Source organism: Passer montanus, unplaced genomic scaffold, assembly GCF_014805655.1.
Source record: "Passer montanus isolate IOZ18808 unplaced genomic scaffold, ASM1480565v1 scaffold64, whole genome shotgun sequence".
In the NCBI taxonomy this organism is placed as follows: Eukaryota; Metazoa; Chordata; class Aves; order Passeriformes; family Passeridae; genus Passer; species Passer montanus.
In genome coordinates, this window is record NW_024371482.1 from 4,085,265 (window position 1) to 4,109,597 (window position 24,333).

The window sequence follows — 24,333 nt, forward strand, 5'->3', positions numbered from 1 at the left end:
GAGGGTGACCCAGCCAAAAATGCCTGTAAAAGTCCTGCAGTTTCCACTTCTGAATCCTGGTTATGTCCCCAGCTGGCACGTCTCTCATGCTGGGCAGGTCAGCCAGGTATCTCAGCCATGGCAGGGAAAGGAGAGCACCTTAATTTAAAGTTCCAGGAAGATCTCAGGGGACCCAGAGGAGCTGACTTAAAGCAGAATGTTTTAATTCCATCAAGGAATAGTTTCAAGTTGGCCTAACCCAAAGTAAAATCTTCGGTTTCAAAACGTAATATTTTCCAAATATTAAATAAATAAATGAACAAAACTATGAAAAAGTTCTGCTGTGGGATATTTCACTTTGAAGAAATTCTGTTTTTTCCCTGAGCCATGGTGACCAAAAATTCCTGCTTGCCTCTGTCCTTATCCTCTGTGAGCATTAACCTGATGGAGCAGTTTTTGTGGGATTTTTGGTGCCTGAACCAGCCTGAAACAACCCCCCAGTGCTCAGCCCTGGGAACACAACCACCTCTGTCTGCTCTGCTTCCAGCTCCCTGCTAAGCAGCTCAGAGTCTTAGCTCAGAAAGTCCCGGCTCTGATCCTTGCAGACAGCAGCAGCTTTGCTTCCCAGCACTGCACAGCCTCCCAGAAAGTCGTGGATTATCTGCTCACCCTCCTCCATGTGCTGCTTCCTGCAGGGTGAAGAGCCACAGAGAGGAGCTGCGCCTGCTCCCGCTGCGGGCTCGGGGACAGCGACAGAGCCCGGGTGCCCAGCCAGCCCTGGTGAGTGACCCTGCCTGTGCTCCTGGGTGGGACAGAGCCCTGGCATTCCCTGTGAGCCCCAGCTGGGGGACACAGCCCTGGGATTTGGGGCAGCACCCCCTGGCAGGAGAGGAGCTGTGCAGAACCTTGTTCTGGGGGCACTCTGAGGATGCCTCCCCTGGAGCCTGCTGCGAGAGGCTGATTTCCCTCTCCCTGGCCTCGTGTGAGTGTTCAGGGAGTCAGAGGTTGGTGGGTGTGCTGAGAGCCTGCCCCTGTCCCCAGGGCTGCTGGTGGTGGAGCTGGGTCACCTTAACCCCGGGCAGGTGGTGCAGGCACCATCCCTGGAGGGGTTCAGGGCCACTCAGTGCCGTGGTGTTGGGTCAGAGCTTGGGCTCCAGGATCTCAAAGATCTTTCCCAGCCCAATTCCGTGCTTCTTCGAGTCTGTGATTACACCCTGTGGGGTGTCCTGGGTTTGGGCATGTCTGCATTTCAGATTCCTTGCCTGTGTTGCTGCTGGAAGTTCTGTTTGCAGTTTGTCATGGTGGGGTGAAAACGAGTGTGACTTGGGATAACCTGGAGGTGGGCTCTGCTCCTGGCTCTGCTGGGCTCATCCCAGAGCAAGGGAGTGCAGGGAGAGGCAGGTGGAGATGCCTTGAAAGGCTGATCTGGAGCAGAGACCAGACAGAGCTAAAGGGACAAAATAGGTATTTATTGAAAGGACACACCTTGGGCAGCACAAGAGCGTGGCCAGGGCTGCACCCAGGCTGATTTAAGATGGATCCTGCTCAGGAGTTTTTACACTTTTATCAGTTTTGGTTCATCTGTATATGGGGTTCAGTTGTCCAATTGCAGTTCCAGGTGATGCAGTCTCACCCCCCTGGCTTGCCCCCTTCTCTTTGCATTGTCTGTGCTCTTTGGGTAAAGGTTGTCCTTGATTCTCCAGCTGGGAAGGGATTGCTTTGTCTTAACTCCCCTGTGAAGAGAACCTGCTAACACCTAATAGAAAGTTTCAGAATTACATACCAGGCAGGAGAGAAATTGAAAAATATCAAAGTTAAAATGATGATTGGAAGTGCTGTGCTGCTGTGTGGGGCTGGGGGCCAGGCTTGGCTCACACGTGACTCTGCTGGCTCTGGCAGGGGAGCAGAGGAGCTCTGGCACTGGGGCTGGGAGGAAACATTCCCATGGCATTTCCTTGTTGGGGCTGTGTTTGTCAGTGCTCAGGGCAGGACAGAGGAGTTCCCATCCCCACAGGGTTCAGAGGTGTCTCCGGGCCACAATTTAGGAAGTTCAACATCCCCCACACGTAGCTTGGCCAGGGTGCTGAGCTGAAATCACCTCTGTGAAGCAGAGGCTTTATGGAGGGGTGGGAAAGGATTTAGGGATCAGGTGCAGTGGTAGCATGACCTAAGGGCTGGGAAATGCTGGCTGGGAATGGCTGTGCCTGTTGGAAACCTGCTGTGCTTCCTGAGCCATGAGGTCAGGGAGGGCTGGAGCTGGCAGGGCTCTGCCTGCTCTGCTGGGAGTTTCCTTGTGGTAAGAGTGGCTTAGCAGGACTTCAGGAGAGTAAAAGCTGCAGTTTGCTTCAGCAGAGGGTGAAGATTTCAGGGTGTCCTCGTTCTGAGCTCAGTTCATGGCAGGAAGATGCAGCAGTGTGGTTTCCAGCAGTGGATTTCTCTTCCAGTTCCTGGGCAGATGGATAAAAGCAGAAGTTACAGATGGGCAGAGTGAGTTGGAAAGGGACCTTAAAAACCATGCAGTGCCACCCCCTGCCATGGGCAGGGACACCTTCCACTGTCCCAGACTGCTCCAGTCTGGCTGTGGGCACTTCCAGGGATGGAGTCCTCAGTTTCCAGTTCAGCAGGGTTTGCAGAGCTTGGGTTTTGGTATCACAGCTGGAGTGTTCCTTTGGATATTGCATAGAAGAGAGAAAAAATAAACATGATCAGATAAAACTTCTTCTCACAGAGGCAGGAGCTGTGTGATGGACCCCTGGAGGTACCACATCCAGTAAATAAGGATCTTATTTGGAGATCTAATCCAGAAAACTCCAAATAACAGCAGGGAAAAGACTCACCTGAATTTCTTCAAATCAAAATGAGGCAGGTGAGGGAGAAAGGGAACTTGTGTTTGTTCAGATTTGTCTGTAACCGTTTTCTGTTCCAGCTTAGTGTACCTGCCCATGGTGGTAGTGAGGATATTTTGACACAAAATATTCTGGCACATGGATAGGTTGAACAAAGGACCTGACTAAAAACCCTGTTCTGCATGGCAAAGACAGTTACTGTACCCTAATTCCATAGACCAGGATTTAACCCAGTAAGTGAAATTGTGGGATTCAGAAGCATTGAAGAAATCCATTAATTTTTACTATTGAAGACTTTTTTTACAAAGAACGCTGCCGGAAATTTTTCCAAGTTTTGTTTTGGCTGTTGGCATATTCAGTAGAGTTTTGAAGTGTGGACTCTTCTTTTGGTACAAGGTATTTACTGTAAGTGGAGGGAATTGTCTTTTATCCAGCAAATTCTTCCTTCCTCAGGCCTCCTGAGCCCCTGAACACTGCTGGCTGATGATTTGCTCTTCCATTTTTCACTTCTCCCTGCACTTAACTGGTGGCACAGGGAATAAAGGTAGATTCCAGAAGGAGCTGCAGAGCTCCCTGTTCCTTGTTTGATACTTCAGTGGGGAAATGTCTGTCATTGAGGCAGTTAGAGAAGAACATAGAGAGTGACTGGAGAACAAGGAAGGCTGATGAAAATGCCCATTATTGCAGGAATGCAGGGAAAGTGTTGGAAATAGCTGTTCCTGAGTCCATCCTTACAGGGCTGGGAGTGCCCTCAATGGGAGGACACAGAGGAGCATCCTTAGGTGCCTCAGCAAAAAAGAGATGGCTGAGATGTGCTGTGTGTCTCAGAACAGCCCGGGGTGGAGGGGCCAGCAGGGCTCTGAGCACAGATATTCCAGGCTCTAATCACCTGCTCAGGCCCTTATCAGCTCGGGCAGCTCTGCCTGGCCAGGATTAGGGGGGCACTGGCAGCCCTTTAAGCTGCCATCTGTGGTGACCTTCTTAGCACCCCGTGGGCCAAGGAAGGAAGGGATGTAACAGCTGCTTAATTTAGAGAGCACCGGGTCAGGAGGAGGTTGCAGATCCTGGAACCTGGCGGGGGCAGGAGCTGGGAAGGGCTGCAGTGCCCAGGGCAGAGGAGCCTGTGGGATGGGACCCTCCCAGGGCTCATGGTCGAGCCTGAAAAAGCCAAACTCTAGGACTGAGCTCCCCTCTGTGCCTGAGGTGCCTCTGTCAGGGAATGGGTGGTTGGATCACTCAGGTGGGAACTCACTCGAGGCTTCACAGGAGTTGTGACCCATCAAAAACCAGGCTGAGGAGGGCACAAGCAGAAATTCCCCCCAAAATGCACTCTCCCCAGTCTTTATCTGCTGTAAAAAAAATTCAAAGACACAAACAAAACGTTGAAGTTAAAACTCATGTTCTGAGCAGGCTCCTGGGAAGGATTGCCCTTGTCTGTGCTGGAATGGTCTCATGGCACGTGCAGTTCTTGGCAGTGGCTGGCAGGAGCGTGGGGGATTTCTGGGCTGGTGGAAGGTGCCCAGTTCCCCAGGGTCTGGAGGAGGTTTTGGCTGGAGCAGGCTCACTCCTGTCCCATGGGAGTGGGCCGTGGAGCCACCTGGCCAAGGCAGGCTGGGAGGAGAGCTCTCCTCACACAGAGACCCCAGTCCCTGACCACTCTGCAGGGAAGCAGAGCAGTTTGGGGTGCTCTGGGCACACAGTGGGAAGTGGAAGCAAAGCTCAGAATCCCAGAAGGCCTTAGTTTGGAAAGGACCTTCAATCCCATCCAGTGGGAAGGATCCAGGGACACCTTCCACCATTCCAGGGTGCTCCAAGCCCTGTCCAGCCTGGCCTGGGACACTTCCAGCTTGAGGGGCTGTTCTGGTGAGGATGCTCAAGGGGTCATTTGGTGTTTGCACCCAGCAGGAGTGGGGTCTGCAGGCTCAGCCCCTGGGGGTGTCCAGCTCTGAAGTTCTCAGGGATGGAGCCATCCCCTCCCTGAGCCCCCAGCACCTGTGGGAGCTGGGCTGGGCTGGCTGGGAGTGGGGACACAGGCAGGCCCAGCCAGGATCAGGTTTTCCAGGACAGCCAAGCCCTGACACACTGGGCTGCCCTTCTGGATGCTGGAGCCTTCAGAGGTGGACACTGGGTGAGTGAGGGAAGAGGAGCTGCTAATTAACCCGTGATGAACACCCCCATGGCTCTGTCCCTGGGCTTACCTGGGCTTTGAAATAACCAAATTAATTACCTGAAGCTCTCAGCTCTGCCAAAGCATTGGAGAGGTGATGCAGGACAGGACCCTCTGCTCAGCACCTGCAGTCTGAGGGTGCAAGGTTGTGTGGCTGGAATCTGGGGACAGCACAGTACTGGGTGTTATTTAAGGGCTGTAAGGCTGAACAGAAAATCAGCAGAATCATGTTTGATCCCTGAAACACGAGTTCCCACACAAACAGGACCCAGTGCATTGCACCACACCTGATTTGGGATGTAGAACCTGGAGCAGCCACAGGAACTGGAGGACGTGTGGAATTGTTCACCTGGACATTCAGGCAAAAGTCCCATGCCCCAAGAAAGCCGTGGGTTAAAAAGCACCTTCTTAAGCCAGTGATTGATCTCTAGAGCTGAGCTGGTTTTCTGTGATCAACCCAAATGTTTGATTCTTTCAAGAGCTGAGCAAGTGATTCTTAATGAATGCTCAGTTTTCTGCAAATCTTGATCTTACTGAAATACGATGTCAATTTAAATTATCTGACTGGGGGATTTTTGTTTTTCCTTTTTAATTCCTGGATTTCCTTTTGGAAATCATCTGTTTCTCAGAACCTCTCAAGACTTGGATGTTAATTCAGATTAAGGTAGTGTGTGAATGGAAAATGTAAAATCTTTTGCCAAGTAACTGCTTGTGCAAACACCAGACAGATGATGACACGAGTCCCTCCTGCTGTGGCTGTGCTCAAACTTCAGGTGAAAATATTGACAGAATGTCCTCTCCTGACTGGTGCAGCTTTGTGGCTGCATTCCTCAGTTCTGGAGCTGGAGTGTGAGTCAGAAAGGAGGGAGTCATGGGGGTGCCTTAAAATGAAAGTACAAAAATAGATCTCCCTGCACATCTTTTCTCAGCTTCCCCTTACAAGGCTGCGTTGACGTGTGCTGGATGGGATATGATGGCTCTGGCCTTGGCAGATGCATCAAATGTGACATGTGAGCATGGGTTTTAGGGGTTTTTTTAAGGAGACAAATAAGGGTTAGCAAGAAATGCAGAAAAGATGAGCAGTGAGGTGGCCACAGTCCTTCGTCTGTAGGAATCCAGGCCTGAGATTTGGTTCCAGCTCGGCCTGAACTGGAGATTTCAGGAAACAAGCCCAAAAGTTGCTTATTTTGCCATTTCATCATCAAATATGCTGCTTGCCTGAGGCACTGACCTTTCCCAGGCAGTGCTGTGACAAAAGATGTGGTGAAACATAAGGGAGCGTGTGCTGCCTGGAGAGGCTGGGCTGTGCCATCCAGAGCGTGGGACATGGTGCCACAGCCCTGTGTTTGGATGAGCCTCACAACGTAGGGTGTGGGGTTTTTTTTCTCATAAAATCCTTTATTTTTGGTTTCTGCCTGAGGATGAAGGTTCCATTGGAACCACAGGGTCAGTGAGGCTGGCCTTGGGATGTGCTGGGCAGGCCTGGAGGGCTGGTGTGGGTCCCCAGCTTTCCTCTGGTGGGTGAGCTCTGTAGAGATTCCCAGGGAATGGGCACGGCCCCGAGGCTGCCAGAGCTCCAGGAGCGTTGGGACAGCGCTGCCAGGGGTGCCCAGGGTGGGGTTGTTGGGGGGTCTGTGCAGGGCTGGGGCTGGGCTGGTGATCCTGGGGGTCCCTCCCAGCTCAGGATATTCCCTGATTCTTTAATTGGACAAACACTTGATCGTGGGCTGTTCCTACCCCCTTCCCAGGAGAGAGACACAAATGGACCATGGCAGTCTTGGTCTCTTGCCTGTTTTTGCTGTGGTACTGGGGAAAAGCCTTGTAATCAAACCTTGTTTCATCCCCTCCCACATCTCTCCCTGGGTTTGCTGTGCTTGGGGAACCAGGACATCTGCACCTTGTTCACCTCCTATGGGGCATTTCCTCTGAGAATCCTGGAGTTGGAAAGGACCTCCAAGATCATCAAGTCCAACCCTTAACCCAAGCACTGCCAAGATCATCACTGTCCATGTCCCCAAGTGCCACATCTGCATGTTTTTTGGATACTTCCCTGGATGGTGACTCCACCACTGCCCTGAGCAGCTTCTTCTGATGACTGACTATGGAATCAGGACAACCCCAACGTAGGGAGTCATGTGCTCTAACTCCATGATTCAGAAGGCTGAACAAATGCTTTATTGAGCTGTGTTATATTACACTAATACCATATTAAAACTATACTGAAAAGATACTACAGAAAAACCCAAAACTGTCTGGACATAGTCAGGACACAGCTTTGACCAAATTGGCCAAGGAGTCAAAACAACCATCACCAGTGTCCAATTAACAAATCATTTTAGGTAAACAATCTCCATAACACATTCCAAACAGGAGCAGCAAGTAGAGATAAGAATTGTTTTCTTCTCTGAGCTTCTTACTGCCTTCCCCAGGAAAAATCCTGGGAGAGAGAATGTCTCTCTCTGTTCATAGAATGTGAATACCACACCTGACCACCCTTTTAACGAAGACATTTTCCCCAATATCCAATCTGAATCCCCCCTGGCACAATTTGAGACCATTTCCTCTTGTCCTGTCCGTTGTTCCCAGGGAGCAGAACCCAGAGTTGTGGAGAGCCAGAAGAAATTCCCCTTTTCCCCTCTCTCCATATCTCAGCTTCCCTGAGCCTGTAGGGGTGGGGTGCAGTGAACCATCCCTTGGCTTCCCACAGTTCTGGTCCCAAGCCAAGGAGAAGTTAGTCAGGGCAGGGAGAGGTTTGTGGGCCACTGAGCTTTCTCTGGTGTTGTTAATTATCCATCATTTCTTGCCCTACTTTCCTTGCAAGCCTTCCCTGCCTGTTCAGTGTCTGCTGGGACTCAGGAAAGTCCTTGTGCTTCTTCTGGGCTGGGTGGCTCAGTCCCACAGAGATGTTCTGAATCTGTTCCTTGTCCAACTTTGCCTGTCACTGTTTGTGCCTTGATATTCCTTGTCCCCTCCTGCTAGATCCAAAGTCTGCTGCATTCTTTTTTTTTTTCCCCCATTTTCTTGTCATAGCTTTGAATGCCTTTATTATTCCTCTTCCCTCCTCTGGCAGAGGTGTCTCTGCTTATAATCTCCTTAGCACTGAGGCAGCCTGTTCATTTCAAAGAAAGCTGCTTTAAAGGCAGGTGTGAGCCAGACTTGGCCAATTCTCTCTTTTCCCCTGTGGCTTGAAGGGCCTGAAAATATTCCTGTAATCGTTTCACAGAATCCCACAATGGTTTAGGTTGGAAGGGAGCTTAAAGCTCCTCTCACTGCACCCCTTGCCATGGGCAGGGACAGCTCCCACTGTCCCAGGGGATGCAGGGAATGACTGCAGGGCTTTGGGCTGGCCCCATGCAGCCCTTGGGTGATGGGAATGGGACACAAATGGGACCTGGGGCAATTTCTGCTCCCCCTGTGCTCCAGTGAGGTGCCTGAGCTGTTCTCTCCCCACCCAGCCCTTCTCCAGCTCTGGCTCTCCCAGCTCATGGCACCGCTGTGTTCAGAGTGAAGCAGCTCCAGTGTCCAAGGGCTCAGGCCTGCAGGGAAGCAGGGTGTCCCCCTGTGCTCCCAGCCCTGCTGAGTGCCCCAGCAGGGATGTGGCTGTGAGTCTGTCCCTGTCCTGCAGCCTCACCCACGCCCAGCCTGCAGGGGATGCACCCACCCCAGGATGGGCAGAACTGGGCTGCAGCAGCCAGGGCTGCTCAGGAGCTGGGGATGCCTGCAGGGATGGCTGCAGGGACCCTGGGGGTACATTTGGGGGAGCCCTGGGGGCAGCCAGCTCCAGCCTGGCCAGCTCACTCCTTCCCTGTGTCTGTGCAGACACACCCAGGGCAGTGCCCCCCTCCATGGGGCAGAGGGACAGGGGACAGCAGCAGGCAGGTGGGAGGACTCAACACCCTGCTGCATTTTGGCTACAAAAGCCAAGGAGTGAAGTTTGCTATGCCATCACCTCCTTCTCCAGGAGACTTCTTATTTTCCCTGATATTTCCTGCTTCTCAGAGTCTGGAAATGTGTCTGTGTTGTTTACCTGAGCCTCCCATGTGGTCACAGCCTCTGCCTTGGCTCCTTTTACACTTCCCAAAGCCTCTTCATTGCCTGGCTCCTCTAATCCTTCCAGGAGCACCCATGTTTTATGTCTTGGTTATGCCTCCCTTCCTTTTAATTAATTTTTCACAGTGCCTTGCTCGTCCCTGTTGCCCTTTTTGATTTAATTTATTGCTCACTAGCCATCACAACACCTGGGCAAGCTTTTAATTTATCTTTTCCTGTGTCCCTTGCACCCCCTCTGCCCTCTCCCATTATTGATTTCTCCAGTTTGATTTCACCCTGTGCTTGCCAGCATCATCTCCCACCCATCCCTCCCACTCAGAATTGCTTGGATGAGTTTCCCCCCCCCCCACCTTCTTGACCTTGCTGCATTGTGATTCCTGACCCAACAAGGCTGGGATTGCTGCCTGTTGGATCTCCTCCCTTGCTTGGGCTTGGTTTCCACCCCAAATGTCTCAAAATTCCCTCTGGGCAATTCCAATAAGGACACAGCTCCTTTCCCAGGGAGTCTCATCCAGGAGGGAGGGGTTGGTGGCCATCCCCTGGTGCAGCTTCTGTGCTGAGCTTCCTGCAGGCAGGGAAGTGTTCCAGGGACAGGGATGGGATGGGCTGGGCTTTGCTTGGTTCCAGCTCTGAGCAGGGAGGGAAGTGTGTGCCCCCAGCAGCTCTGCATTCCTGCCCTCATCCTGGAGATGGGGATGTGCAGCTTAGGCTGCCCTGGGGAGCCTGGCTGCTCCCAGCCCAGCTCTCCTGCTGCTCTGAAGCTTTTTCCTGGTCTGCATTTAAACAGTGGGGGAATTGTGGAAGGAAAGAGGGAATAAATGACTTTTCTTCTGTCTTTTAGGTGCCCTGTGGCTGCCACAGCCCAGCTCCCTCAGACAAAGAGGGAACCCCCGCTTTGCTCCAGGGCTGTGAGGAATTGAGGGCTTTTATTTGCCACCAGAAATGGTCCATTTACTTACAGAGCAGTCCCTGCCATTACCACAATGGCTTTGGAAAGCACATTACTGCAGATATTCAGGTTATTTTGTCATCTGTGGCCATGTGATTTGCAAGCTGAGCCCAGAAGTGGGAAAGGGGTCAGAAGGATGGGAACCATGTGTTTGTTAAAAACACACAGCAAGGCAAGATCATGAGCTATTACCTGCTCCCCTGTAGAACAGGTACAAAACACAGTAGGCTGAGGCTCAAAAGAGTGGGTATCTACATATTTTCCTGTTCCTGCTAAAAAATACTTTGGTTAGAGCTGTGCTCATGTATGAGATTTCCATTTTCATGGGATCTTGTGTGGCTGAGCTGGTTCTGTCTGATGGAGGAGCAGGGTCTCTGAAGGGTGGGGCTGAAAATGGCTCTGCCAATGGATGTGGTTGGATATATCATGTCCTTTGGAGATCAGGAAAGGTTCATCCCCCAGAGGGGCTGGCACTGCCCAGGCTCCCCAGGGAATGGGCACGGCCCTGAGGCTGCCAGAGCTCCAGGAGCGTTGGGACAGCGCTGCCAGGGGTGCCCAGGGTGGGGCTGTTGGGGGGGTCTGTGCCAGGCTGGGTGATCCTGGGGGTCCCTCCCAGCTCAGGACATTGTGTGATTCTATCACTCATTCCACCTGCTGACTCCCAGGGCATCAGACTGGTAATCCTTGAGTGTAACAGCCCTGGGATGTTGTCACCATATGGAAAATGAGGAAGTACAACAGGCACTGCATGGGTCATGCAGAGCTTAGAAGATCTCAGAGGAACCAAGGCAGCATCACTGGTTTAGTTGGTGGTTGGTTATAAATACTTGTATTTCCACAGTGAGGTGTTGGCATGGCTGGAATTGATTAGGGAATAAAAGGTGGGAACTGTAGGATTGTAGTTGCCTGGAGGAGCTGGCTGCTGCACTCAGCAGAGATATGTGGGGAACATGGGAACTTGTTCATTCCATTGGTTTTATTCTGTTATCTCTCTCTTACTCTTTTCTCTTCCTCATTCTCCCCATTTCCCATTCTTCCCTCTTCAGCTGAGTTTGGCACTGCAGGTAGGATCACCCTGTAACTCCTGAAGGTAGGTCAGTTCCCTGATGCTGTATGGGAAATCTGTGGCTGTCTATGAGGTGCTGACCCTTTTTCCAAATTCAGAAGCTCTCCTTGTCCATCTTTGACCATTTTTATCAATGCATGAGCAAAGGAGAGTGCTTCTTTTCTCCCTCTGTCTCCAGGTACAGAAATAACCTTTTTTTCATGTCGGAACAGCCCTCCATTCTAACCATCCTTACCTTACCCTGCTTTTTACCAAGGTGTGGGGTGATAGGAGACGGGGGAAAGGCTTTAAGCTTAAGGAGGGCAGCGTTGGATGGGATATTGGAAAGGGTTTGTTCCCTGGGAGGGTGGGCAGGCCCTGGCACAGGGTGCCCAGAGAAGCTGAGGCTGCCCCTGGATTCCTATGAGTGTCCAAGGCAAGGCTGGACATTGGGGCTTGGAGCAGCCTGGGACAGTAGGAGGTGTCCCTGCCATGGCAGGGGTGGCACTGGATGAGTTTGAAGGTCCCTTCCAACCCAAACCCTGCAAGCAGTCCATGGCAGAGCAGTGCAGCACTTTGGGAGGATTGGTTTCCCAGCTGTCAAAGCAAACCTTTAAAGAAGCTGGAGACAATTTGGGGGTCAGTCAGTGACACAGTTTGAGATTCAGAGTGAGACTCCAACTTGAGCAAACCCAAAATCTGGAGAGGAAAGCTGTACTTCAGTGATGGACTTCAAAGAGGGGATCCTGCTCTATGAGATTGCATGGAGACAGTAACTGACAGACCAGGATGTGTTTGGATCTGTTTGGATAATTCCTCTCTGTTGTGAGTTGTGGTTCTTTTGTGAAACACCCCAGGCCTCTCTGTGTGCTGATGGATTCAATCCATCTGCCTTCCCCTGGGAATGACACCTCTTCCCTGCTCCATGGGCTCTCTGCAAACAAGGAGCTATAAATAAACACCAATATCTCTCTTTGCAGGGGGTTAAAGCTGCACTGGAGCTTTGCCTTTGTACTTGTAAATAAAAACGGGCAGGTAAGGGATGCTCCAAGCCAAGGCCAGGCAGAAATTGGGAACACACCAAGATGCTGCTTTGTGGCACATGAAACCTGCAGAACTGTAAAATCAGGTGATATTATTTTGTAATTTGAGGGAAGAGTATGAAATGGATGGAAAGTTTTTCATCTGGACTTTGAAAAGTTCCAGTGAACTTCTTTCTCATGCTCACAAGCAGAGGATAAATGCTGCAGTTGGTGGTGCTGGAGGGTGAAGGTTTGATGCACTGGGAGGGCTGGAGGAAGCTGCACTTGCCTTTCCTGGCTGTGCAAAGCCTGCTGAGACCCATCTGCAAGGGGATTTGGGGAAAAACCTTCTTGTAGGGCCCTGGTGCCTGGGTGGTGCCTGCTGTGTGGTGCAGGGGGGGTTCAGGGCTGCACGTGGTGTAGCAGGGTTAATGGGAGCTGCTGGAAGGTTGATGGGCAGTGTGAAACCTGGCTGAATTTTGGCTCCAGGACCACGTGGTGAAGGAATTCCCATAGGTACAGCTACAGCTCATGGGCACACCCAGCCTGGGAAGTGTGTCCAGGGAAGTTTGTAGGGGTGCCTGGATGTCTGAAGTGTGATTTGGGCTGCTACCTACACCACTGGTGTTTTACAGCCAAAACCCAGTATTTTAGTATTGGTATTATACTATTATATAGTATTACAGTGCAATATATAATACTATTGCTAATATAATATAATATAATATAATATAATATAATATAATATAATATAATATAATATTTAATAACTATTATGCTATAATATTAATATACTATGATATAATATTGATATAATATTAATAATATTGCTATAATACTAACCATATAATATATAACACTATTATACTAGTATTGTATTTTAGTACACTAGTATACTATATTTATATTTTCACTACATTTGTTTATATATTTTAATATATTTATTTATATATTCATATATTTATATGTTTATATATCTTTAATATATATTTATACTATGTTTAGTACACTAGTATACTACAAGAGGAAACAGCTTCATTTGCATCAGAGGAGGTTTAGATTGGATATTGGGAAAATTTCTTGTATATTTTTAATATATATTTATACTATATTTAGTACACTAGTATACTACAGGTGTACTGGTATTTCAGTACCAAAACTAGTAGCACTTTAGGACTATTAGTGCTGAAGTACTGCTGGGTGGGAGCTGGGGAAGGGCTGGAGACTTCCTGAGGGAGCTCAGCCTGGAGCAAAGGAGGCTCAGGGGGCCCTTGTGGCTCTGCACAGCTCCTGACAGGAGGGGACAGCTGGAGGGGTCCAGGGCAAGAGGAAACAGCCTCATTTGCATCAGAGGAGGTTTAGATTGGATATTGGGAAAATTTCTTCCCTGGAGGGGTGCTCTGGCGCTGGAACAGGGCAGTGGTGGAGGCCCCATGGCTGGAGGTGTTCAGAAAGTGTCCCTGGGAGCTTGGCTTGGTGCTGGCCTTGGCACTGCTGGGTTGGTGGCTGGGCTCAGGGATCTTAAGGGGCTTTCCAATAGTTCTGTGGTTCCATGAGCCTGGAGGATGTCCATCATCCTGCTCAGAGCCAGCTGCACAGCTCCTGGTGCTCGGTTAGGAGCTGTTCTGTCACTCTCAGGCAGTTTTTCTAAGAGAACCGACCCCAGGAATGGTTCCCTGAGCTTTTCTCTACTGCACTGCCGTTTCTTCCTCCTGAGCACTTTTCCCCAGAGCTGGCTCCTGGGTGAGCTGTGATCTGTGGAGCTCCATCCCAGAGCCACATGTGGCAGGAAAAGCCTTCCCCGTCTCTCAGCAGCACCCCTGGAGTCTCAGCAGCAGACCCAGCCCAGGAGGGCTCTGCCAGCTCCAGAGTCGAGTGGAGCAGCCAGGCAGGGACCCGGCTGTCTCAGCTGCTCCTGCACACTCTATGTCCCTGCCCTGGGGCCAGCACAGCCCCTCCCCTGCCAGGAGGAGTGTCCTGTGTCAGGGTGTCTGCTCTGGAAACCATTCCTGAGGGGACATGGAGCTCCTGCCTCTGGGCCTTCCAGGGAGCCCCCTCCAGAGCTTGGGGGAGCAGGGAGTGTCCTGAGGGCTGATCCCAAAGTCCCTCCTGAAAGTCTCTGCTGGGACTGGTGCTGTAGAAGCTCCAAGGGTTTGGAATGGACCCTAAAGCTCATCCAGTCCCACCCCTGCCATGGCAGGGACACCTTTGACTATTCCAGATTGCTCCCAGCCCCATTCAACCTGGCCTTGGGCACTGCCAGGGATCCAGGGCAGCCACAGCTGCTCTGGGCACCCTGTGCCAGGGCCTGCCCACCCTCACAGGGAACAATTCCTAATTCCCAATCTCCCATCCATCTCTGCCCTGTGGCAGTGGGAGCCATTCCCTGTGTTCTGTCCCTCCATCCCTTGTCCCCAGTCCCTCTCCAGCTCTCCTGGAGCCCCTTCAGGCCCTGGCAGGGGCTCTGAGCTCTCCCTGGATCCTTCTCCTCTCCAGGTGAGCACCCCCAGCTCTCCCAGCCTGTCCCAGAGCAGGGGGAATCCAGCCCTTGGAGCCTCTCTGTGGCCTCCTTGCCAACTGTTCTATCAAGTCTTAATCATTCTTGTTCAATCAAAAATCAGTTTTGTTCAATCAAAATCCATTTTTTCATTCATTGTTTCTTTCAAGTTTCAGTCGTTTCTTTCTTGCCCTGGGGCCCCAGGGCTGGGGCAGCTCTGCAGGTGGGGTCTCACCTGAGTGGAGCAGAGGAGAATCCCCTCCCTTGAGGTGATGATGAGCTGCCAGTGCCTCCTGCTGCAGGAGCAGGGCTCTGCTGCACCTCAGAGCACTTCTGGTGGGCTCAGTGAGACCTCCTCAGGTGTGAACTTGCCCTGTCCCTCACTCTGCCTCACCTCATTTCACCTGCAGCACTATTTCCAGTTCCTGCAGTAGTCCTGCATCCCTTGGGCTGTTTGTGCTCCTGTGCCTTCATGCCCTGCATCCTCTGTGTGCCCTCAGTGCCAGGGCCCCGTGCTAGTGCAGAGGAGCTGTTCCCAGACTGGGATAACATTCCCCTGCATTCAGCTGACTTGCATTTCCTCCTTATCCTTGGTAATAATCCCAAACTTGCAGAATCACCAGGCATTAGGATTTGATAGAGACGCTGCCCTTCGTGTGAGGAGCCAGCTGATGGAAGTCTTAATACTGCAGGTGGTGAGCTGCCAATCCATCTAAAGCCAGGCTGCATTAGCACTCTGAATCAGAAATATCCCTCCTGATGGGGGAAGATCCCTGCAAGGGGGAGCTGGGGGAGGCAGAGTGCAGTCCCTGCGTGCCTGGGCTCCTGTGGGAGTGCTGCCTGTGGCTGGGCTGCCCAGTCTGGCACATCCAGAGCCTCCTGTGGCTCTGCATATTGCTGTGAAAGGAAGGAGAGAACAGGAGCCTGCTTCCAAAAATGTCAGGCTGCAAGGGAAGAGAGACGGGGCTGGGGGAGCTGTGGCTGCAGACTGGGGACACTCAGGGGGTGCTCACCTGGACACAAGAAGGCTCCAGAGAGGCATTAGAGCCCCTTGCAGGGCCTGAAGAGCTCCAGGAGAGCTGGAGAGGGACTGGGGACGAGGGATGGAGGGACAGGGCACAGGGAATGGCTCCCAGTGACCCCCACCCAGCAGAGGTGCTCACTCCCTGTTCCTCCATCACCTTCCACAGCCATCCTCTCCCTCCCCTGGGGTGAGACAAGGCCACAGCCCCCTGCTCACTGTGGGGTCCTGAGTTTGGGGACCCTGCCTGCCTCAGGGACCCCCTCTCCAGGCACTTTCCCAGGGCAGGGAAGGGGATGCCTGGATGTCTGAAGTGTGACTGGGGCTGCTAACTACACCACTGGTGTTTTGGTTACCAAAACCCAGTATTTTAGTATTGGTATTACACTATTATGTAGTATAATATAATACAGCTATAATATAATATAATATAATATAACTGTATATTATATTGTTATATTAGTTAATTATTAATTTATATTATGTTATCATATTATTATACTATAATATGATATTAATATAGTATTAATAATATTGACATAATGGCAATCACATCATATATAGTACTGTTATGCCAGTATTATAGTGTACTATTTTAGTATACTAGTATACTCTATATAAACTGGTATTTTAGTACCAAAACTACTGGAACTTTAGTAGTATTAGCACTACTAAAGTACTACTGTTATTGGTATTTTAGTACCAAAAACCTGCTTTCTGTTAGGCCACTTCTGTTTTCCAGTTCTAGGAATAACCTAGAACAGTCTGCAGGAAACAAAATGTATCATTTATAAAATGGGACTCTTGTGGTCATGGTGGACAATAACGTTCTCAGAAAATCCTTTTCCCCTGTTCTCACAGTAATTCTCCCCCGTGACCAGGCTGGTTTTCCCCACCTGGTTCCAAAAAGCAAACAGAGCTCGGTTCAAGGTAAATCCTGCCCATCCCTCCAGGACTGATCATTCCCTGCCCTGCAGCAGATCCATCCCTTGTCAGGTGTTTCCAGCCCAGAGCCCAGCTGGGAGGAAGGGCTGGAGGAGGGCTGGGCTGCTCTGAGAGCCCCAGCTGTGGTGATGGAGCAGTCTGGGCAGAGCAGGCAGTGGATAAAGATGGAATATATTCTATGAAGTAACTTGGTGATTCCCAATTAATACCCTAATTGCCCCTTTTTTTAATTATTGATTTCAAAATTACCGAGCTGAGTTGCAAATGCTGTGGAATATAAAAAGGAAGGAAGGGCTTTTTAGGGACATTTTGGAATTACAAATTACGTTTGTTGTGAAAAAATGAGAGACCGTCTGTTTAATTGGTCATAGGATGCAATTTGTGAGCACTTAGGTAAGAAAAATACAGCTATCTAGGGGATCATTAAAGATCCTTTTCCTCTGAGTCAGCAAAGCTCAGAGCTGGGGAGAAAGCAGATCTATATTCCATAAAATTCAGAGTAACAAGGAGCTCTGTCCAAGGGATTGCTCTTGGCAGGGAGAGAGGTGCTGGCTGGGGTGGGATGGACAGAGAGGAACAGAAGGTTTGGGGGCTCACAGAGAAAAAGCAGAGGGTCTGCTGGCCCAAGGGGCTTGATCCTGTTTCACATTCCCTGCTGGAAGGTGGGGCGAGCCCCCTGGGTCACAGGAAGCTTCTGGCTGCAAACAGAAAATAAAATGTGGGATTCATCTAATGGTTTTTGGCTTACTGAGGGTAGATTTAGGTGGGATATTGGGAGAGAATTCTTCCCTGTGAGGGTGGGCAGGCCCTGGCACAGGGTGCCCAGAGCAGCCGTGGCTGCCCCTGGATCCCTGGCAGTGCCCAAGGCCAGGCTGGACATTGGGGCTGGCAGGGAATGGCAGTGTCCTTCCCACAAAACCCTTGGAGAAACACCCCTGGGAGCTTGCTGCTGCAGGCAGATTTGTTAGCACCAGAAGTTAATGAGAAGTGAAGCCTGTACTGCAGGTGGCAGAAGCCTCTGCAGATTCCAGATCACCGTTTGGACTGAGGAGGGCTCTGCTCTTACTCACTGCATGAATCAGGATTTGGCACAGGATTTTCTGTGGAGAAGGAAATCGGGGCAGTCTGGTGCCATCATTTCCCATCAGAGAGAGGGAGAAGGAGGGTGCTGAAGGGAGGGATGGCAGGGCAGGACAGGGGAGGGATGGCACTGAGCTGAGGGCATGTGTGGAAGCAGGCAGGGACAGCCAAGGGCAAGGCGTGCATGGACAGAGATCTGGATCTCGTGCCTGCTGTCCCCTCTGCAGCCTGTCCCCTCTGCAGGTTGTCCCCTCCTGCTGTCCCCCCACTGAGAGCCTCCTGTGTGCCCTGGGGGTCTGGCAGGTCCTGCCTGCACCTCCTGCCTGCAGTGCTTCCCACCCTAAAGCATCCCTGTGGCTGGGCAATGTGGTGGGAGATCAGGTGTGTGCCACCCCTGTCCCCAGCTTGTCCCCATCTCCTGTCCTGGTGGCCCTGAGCTGGTGCTGGCTTGGACACCCTCATGCTCACCTGGTGTAGGTCTTGCAGCCCCAGCAGGACAGACCCATCCCACCCCAAGCTCTGTGGTGGCCTCTGGGCTCTGTGGTGGCCCCTGGGCTCTGAGCCTGCTGTGCTTTTAAGGGCTTGGAGCTGCAGGAGGAGCTGTGGTGTTGGAGAAACCACCTGCAAAATTATAGAACCTGGGATGGTTTGGGTTGGAAAGAACTCTAAATCCCATCCAGTGCCACCCCTGCCAGGGACAGGGACACCTTCCACTATCCCAGGGTGCTCCAAGCCCTGTCCAGCTTGGCCTGGGACACTTCCAGGGATCCAGGGGCAGCCCCAGCTGCTCTGGGCACCCTGTAGGTTGCAAGGTCCAAGTTCCAGCCCTCCCTGTGTTCCTGCACCATGGCCAGCATGGCAGAGGCCACCAGGAACTCTTCAAAGAGGTGATGGAAGGAGATGTTGCTCCTGGTCTGCACCTGGATGCTGCTCTTGCAGTGCTTTTCCTCTCTGGAAAATCTTTTGCAGCTCGTGGACCCATTTTCCCCCGTGGACTCCCCATTTTCCTGCTCCTTCAGGCTGTTCCTGCCTGTGGCTGGGGGAGCTCAGGAGCTCTGCCCCCTGAGCCTGCAGCCCCCTGAGCTGTGCCATCCCCTCCAGTTTGGATGGACCCACAGCTGGGGTCAGTCTTCACCCACTGCAGCACCTTGGGAACAGCACAATTAACATTAATATATAATTAATACATATAATTAACAGCAGCTCCTCCCCTGGGCTGAGATGGAGTTGAGGAGCAACTGTAAAGCCCTCCCGTGATTTTTTTTTCCTTTTTTGTTTGTTTTACCCAGATGTAATCAATGCTCTAAAGGGCAAAACAGCAGTTTTATTTATTTATCACGAGGAGCAGCACAGCAAATAGTCCAGCACTTGGCAGTTTGCTGACCAATGCTCTCGATAATCAGAATTTTTCAGGCTCTTTGCAGGGAAGTCCTGTGGAGTGGGGATACATCAATAATGCCATGATCACAGAATTTGATGGGAAGGCCACCTTTTATAGATTCCATAGCTCTCCATAGTGACAACATTGGTGATTTTGTTTCTACAGAAGAAAAATCTCTACAGAAGATTTTGTTCTACAGTTAAAAGGATGGGTTTTAATTCAAGTTTTTTGGGTTAAAAATTACTTTTTCAGTGAAAATTGACATAGAATCATAGAATCACAGAGTGGTTTGGGTTGAGAGAGACCTCAGAGATCATGGAACCATGGAATATTTGGGTTGGAAGGAACCTTAAATCCCATCCAGTGCCACCCCCTGCCCTGGGCAGGGAGACCTCCCATTGTCCCAGGGTGCTCCAAGCCCCATCCAGGCTGGCCTGGGACACTTCCAGGGATGGGAAGTCTATGTCTAAAATTTTCTATGTCCCATAGAAAGTTTTTCAGTTTGCAGTTGTCATGCTTCTGATAGGAAGAATGAAAGCTGTAAGCTTTACTGAGAAACAGTAAATTGTAACTTTGAGTTGTAATCTAAAAAGCGTGCCATAGTTGATACATTTTCCTTTAAGCTTTGTGATTTCATGGCAAACCCCTTTCCCTCCCTTTCCAGCTGCTCTCCAGCACTATCAGGGGGTATTTTCTGATAGGAGAGAGAGGATTCCTCAGCAAAGCGCCACTCCCTGCTGCAGGTACTCTGTCCCTCTCCCAGAGAATTCCTCAGAGAGGGACATTCCATTCCTGAGAATTCCTTTCCAGGGAAGCCTCATGAATCTCATTTGGCTGGGTCTCTTTTCCCAGCACTTCCTCAAGGGCAGCAGTTGCTTCCAAGCCCTGCCAGACCAGCATGGGCTGTTAGAGATTAGGGTGACAAATTGGCACAGCAGGAATAAAATAAACTTGGATCCCTGAATACACCTGGGTCCTTGAATGCCACGTCCAGCCTTCTCTGGGATAAAACACAACCAGGGCTCAGCACCTGGGCAGGTCACAGCTGACCAGATGTCCTCCTGGAGATGCTGAAAATGTTTGTCTTGGTTCCCTCACAGGACTGGTTCACCCTGTCCCCTCCATCCTCAGTGCCAGTCCCTGTCCCAAAAGCCTTTCTGCTCAACCACTCCCAATTTTCACCTCCTAATTAGCAGTAATTGCTTGATCTCTGGGGTGGCTGAGCTGGAGTTTTCCCTGAACCCCAAATATTAGTTTTCATGCCTCTGTGACAGGGCAGGAGCCTGATGTGGGGCAGCTGTGATGCCCAAATCCAGCAGCTCTGGCAGCTCCAACCCCTGGCAGGGATCAGCAGGAGTGGGCAGGATATTCCCAGACACAGGAAAAATTGTGGACCCATTTCCCTCTGTGGACTCCCCATTTTCCTGCTCCTTCAGGCTATTCCTGCCTCTGGCTGGGTGCTGGGGGGCAGAGCAGCTCAGGGGCTCTGCCCCCTGACCCTGCAGCCCATTGCTGCCAGCAGTGCCCTCTGGAAGGGATGGATCTCCCCAAAACCTGCTGTCTCCTGGTTCAAGGAGCCAAACAAAGCCTTGCCCAGGAGGTTTCATGGGTCACATCCATAGGAAGACTTCTTAAGCCTCTCACTCTGAGCTGGGCTTTTCCAGCAGGGAGTTATGGATGTTAGCTGTGTCCTCTCTGCTCAGGGCTGGATTTGGGGTTATCCTAGCAGGATTCAGGACCAGCCCTATGGCAGAAGGGAGCAGGGGAAATGATGCCTCAGGTTTTAGCTTTTATATTTTTCACATTCTGTGCTCCTTTAGTATGTGGTCTGGGCTTCACATTAGGGGATGATGAGCTCTCTGCATAGAGCAGGGAGACAAAACAATTCCTGCTCTAGCTGGGCACCAAGGACAAATGATCCAAATCTCAGCCCAAGAGCACAAACAACATGGGCTGAAGAGAGAGAAACAAGCAGGATGGGACTGCATGGGCTGGAGCTGGAATTGGACAATGAACTCCAATATGCAAATGGACCAGAACTTACAAAAATGTGATAGACCCCGTGAGCACTCGTGCATTTTGGGACCATTTTGGTTCATCTTGGGTGCAGCCCTGGCTGGGCTCTTGTGCCGCCCAAGGTGGAGCCATTTTGGCCTTTTAATAAATCAGTGCTTTATTCTTTAGCTCTGCCCAGCCTCTGCTCTAGATCAGCCTGCACAAGGCATCACCTCACTGTCCCCAGGCAGGCACCCTGAGGTGTCCCTGGGCACGTCCCCGTGTCACACCTGTGGCAGAGGAGCTGCTGGCCTTTGCTGGGGCTGTGGCTGTGGAGGAGCAGCCTCAGCCATGCAGCTCCCCACTGATCCATGTCCCAGGGATGCTGTTCCCAGCCAGGGTGGCTGTCAGGGTGCAGCACACAAATATTTGCTCAGTTGAGGAGCACTTGGCAGCCTGCAGGTAAATATTGTCAGAGCAGTGACTCTGTTAAGGCACTCCCAGGGATGGGGACACATCAGCAGCACGAAGGAGTCCTGGGCTGGGAGAGCAGCCTGTGCCCCACCAGCTCAGGGCTGGGCTCCAGTTCCACCCAGAGCCATGTGCAGTCCCTTAGGGGGTGCTGGGTGTCCTTGGGGACCAGGCAAAATACATATTGCTCCTCCTTCATTCAGCCTCTGAAAAGTGACCTGGATGTCACCCCTGGAATGGTCTGAGGGGAGAACCCCAAAATATCAAATTATTTCAGCTGGGGCTCCCTGGGAGTGCAGAGCCACTCACTGTGGCAGTCCCTGGTGCTGCCAGGACATCACTGGGTGCAGGGTGGCACCAGTGTGCAGTGCCCCAGCCAGGGCTGCTGCTTGCATTGGAGAGCAAGGAAAATTCCTTCTTGGAAAGGCTTGCCAAGCACTGGGAGGCTGCCCAGAGCAGTGATGGACTCCCCATCCTGCACCAAGGGGAATATATTTCCCTTGGAAATAGGGAACCTATAGGTTGGATATTAGGAAAAAGTTTCTCGTGGAAAGAGTGATAAATTTGTGGCATGGCTGCCCGGGGAGGTGGTGCAGTCCCCATCCCTGGGTGTGTTTAACAAAGCCTGGATGTGGCACTGGGTGCCAGGGTTTAGTTCAGGTGCTGGGGCTGGGTTGGACTCGATGATCTTGAGGGTCTCTTCCAAACTTCGTTCTGTGCATTCTGTGAATTCCTGGATGGATTGAAGAGGCATTGAGTGGCTGTGGCACTTGGGGACATGAATTAGGACATGGTGGTGGCTGGAGCCCATGGTCCCAGGTTCCTTTCCACACTGATCCCATGGCTCTGCCGGACAGGCAGTGCCCAGAGCTGCTGGTGGCCGTGCCCTGACCCCAGAGGGAAGGCAGTCCCTGCTCAGAGCTGCCCCTGGGCACCCCCAGGAGCTGCTGGGGGAGCAGAAGCCCCGGGGCAGGTTTCCCACCCAGGGAGGACCCGGATTCCAGGGGAGGGTCGCAGCCTGCAGCTCCTGGATGCGTGCAGGGGTTTGTGCAGCAGCTGCTGGCACTGGAGTGTGTGGATGAGCCTCATTAACGCTGCCTTACCGCTGCAGTTAATTGTTCACTGTGCTTGAAACCAGAGCCAGGGGGAATTGCCAGGATATATTCTCCGGGTATGAAATGCAGGAAATAATGGAGCAGGGGGCAGGAGCTGGTGTTTGGAGCAGTGTAAAAAAAGCAGAGCTGTGATTTAAGGGAGCAAATAAAACATTTCACCTGGTGCTGCCGTTTTACACAGACAGGCAGGGTCTGACAGCTGCTTCTGCAAAATGTGAGGCAGAGCCCACAGAGGGGGCAGAGGGAGTGGGCTGTGCATGGATTCCCAAACCTGTGCTCCCCAGGCTGGCATCTCCACTGAGGGCACTGTTACCCTGCTCTGACCAGTGGGAGGGATCCCTGGGGCTGGATTTCCGTAAGGAGAAGCCTGGAGGCTCTGGGAGCTGTTGGGATTAACCCATCACTGTCATTCCACCATTGTGTGTGCTCACTCCCAGTCCAGCCCTGCACTGAGCCTGGAACCTGAGTGTGATTAAAGTGTCTCTTTCAGACAGAAATGCAGTTAAGATGTCAACAGTCAGACTCCCCTGCCCCTTGTCACTCGTGCCAGTGGTTAATAATTTCCCTGCTATAATTTGTGCCCTTTATCTCATTTGAATTGGTTGGGCTTCAGCTTGCAGCCATTTATTCCTGTTCTGTCTTTACCCTTTTGATTAAAGAGGCCTTTGGTATCTGGTATTGTCTGCAGATGAAGCTTCTTACACACAGTAATCATATCACCTTCCCATATCCCTTTTGATAAGCTAAACAGAACAAAGCCTTTAATTTTCCTTTTGTCAAGCATTTTCTCCAGCCCTGAATCACCTTTGGGGCCTCTTACTGTACTTTATAATTATTTATTTTTTTAATCTGTAGAATTAGCGTCTCAGTTCTCAAATTGGAAGTGCCAAGGTCCTGCCAAGCCCCAAGGCCTGACTTTAGAGTCTGACCTGTGCCCTGGACCTCACCCTCCATCCACAGAGCCCTCGTGGTGCTTGTCCAGCAGGAAGCCCCAAAGCCTGGATTTAGGATCTCTGCTCTGGGACAGGCTGGGAGAGCTGGGGGTGCTCACCTGGAGAGGAGAAGGCTCCAGGGAGAGCTCAGAGCCCCTGCCAGGGCTTGAAGGGGCTCCAGGAGAGCTGCAGAGGGACTGGGGACAAGGCATGGAGGGACAGGACACAGGGAATGGCTCCCACTGCCACAGGGCAGGGCTGGATGGGATATTGGGCAGGAATTGTTCCCTGTGAGGGTGGGCAGGCCCTGGCACAGGGTGCCCAGAGCAGCTGGGGCTGCCCCTGGATCCCTGGCAGTGCCCAAGGCCAGGCTGGACAGGGCTTGGAGCAGCCTGGGACAGTAGGAGGTGTCCCTGCCATGGCAGGGGTGGAATGGGATGGGCTGTAAGGTTCCTCTCAACCCAAACCACTCCAGGACTCCTTCTGTGGTTCACCACAGCCTTCAGCCTTCAGAGCAGGACTGTGGCACTGCACAGAGCCATTCTCAGCAAGGTGTCTGATCTGGAGCCTCCCCAGACTCTCCAGTTGTGTCCCATTAACCCCTTCTGGCCAGGCCAGCCCAGGGTCAGGACAAAAACAAGTACAGACAGGGTCCACGTGGATCTGAAGTTTGTTTCTCTAAGCCTTGTCCTGGTGCCTTCCTGACATGACTCCTTTGCTGAGGGCACCTCCAGCTCTGCATGGGCATTTTGCGTTCTGATCCTCCTGTCAGAACATGCAGAGGAGAAAAAGAGGCACCTAAAGGGACTCAGTTGTGTGAAACTTTGCTGGAATTCCC

At 51.6% G+C, this 24,333-nt stretch overlaps 1 protein-coding gene across 4 annotated transcripts in view; it reads left to right on the forward strand.

The window, feature by feature from the left end:
• The window catches only part of RALY (RALY heterogeneous nuclear ribonucleoprotein), a 121,639-nt gene that overhangs the window by 41,325 nt on the left and 55,981 nt on the right, over nucleotides 1-24,333 (forward strand). For 3 of the 4 annotated variants that reach the window (XM_039728120.1, XM_039728122.1, XM_039728119.1), the window contains exon 2: nucleotides 675-759. The exons of the other annotated variant lie outside the window; for it this stretch is intronic. The gene's annotated coding sequence lies outside the window, so the exon portion shown is untranslated. The remainder of the gene's footprint in view (nucleotides 1-674; nucleotides 760-24,333) is intronic. 4 annotated transcript variants of the gene reach the window in all.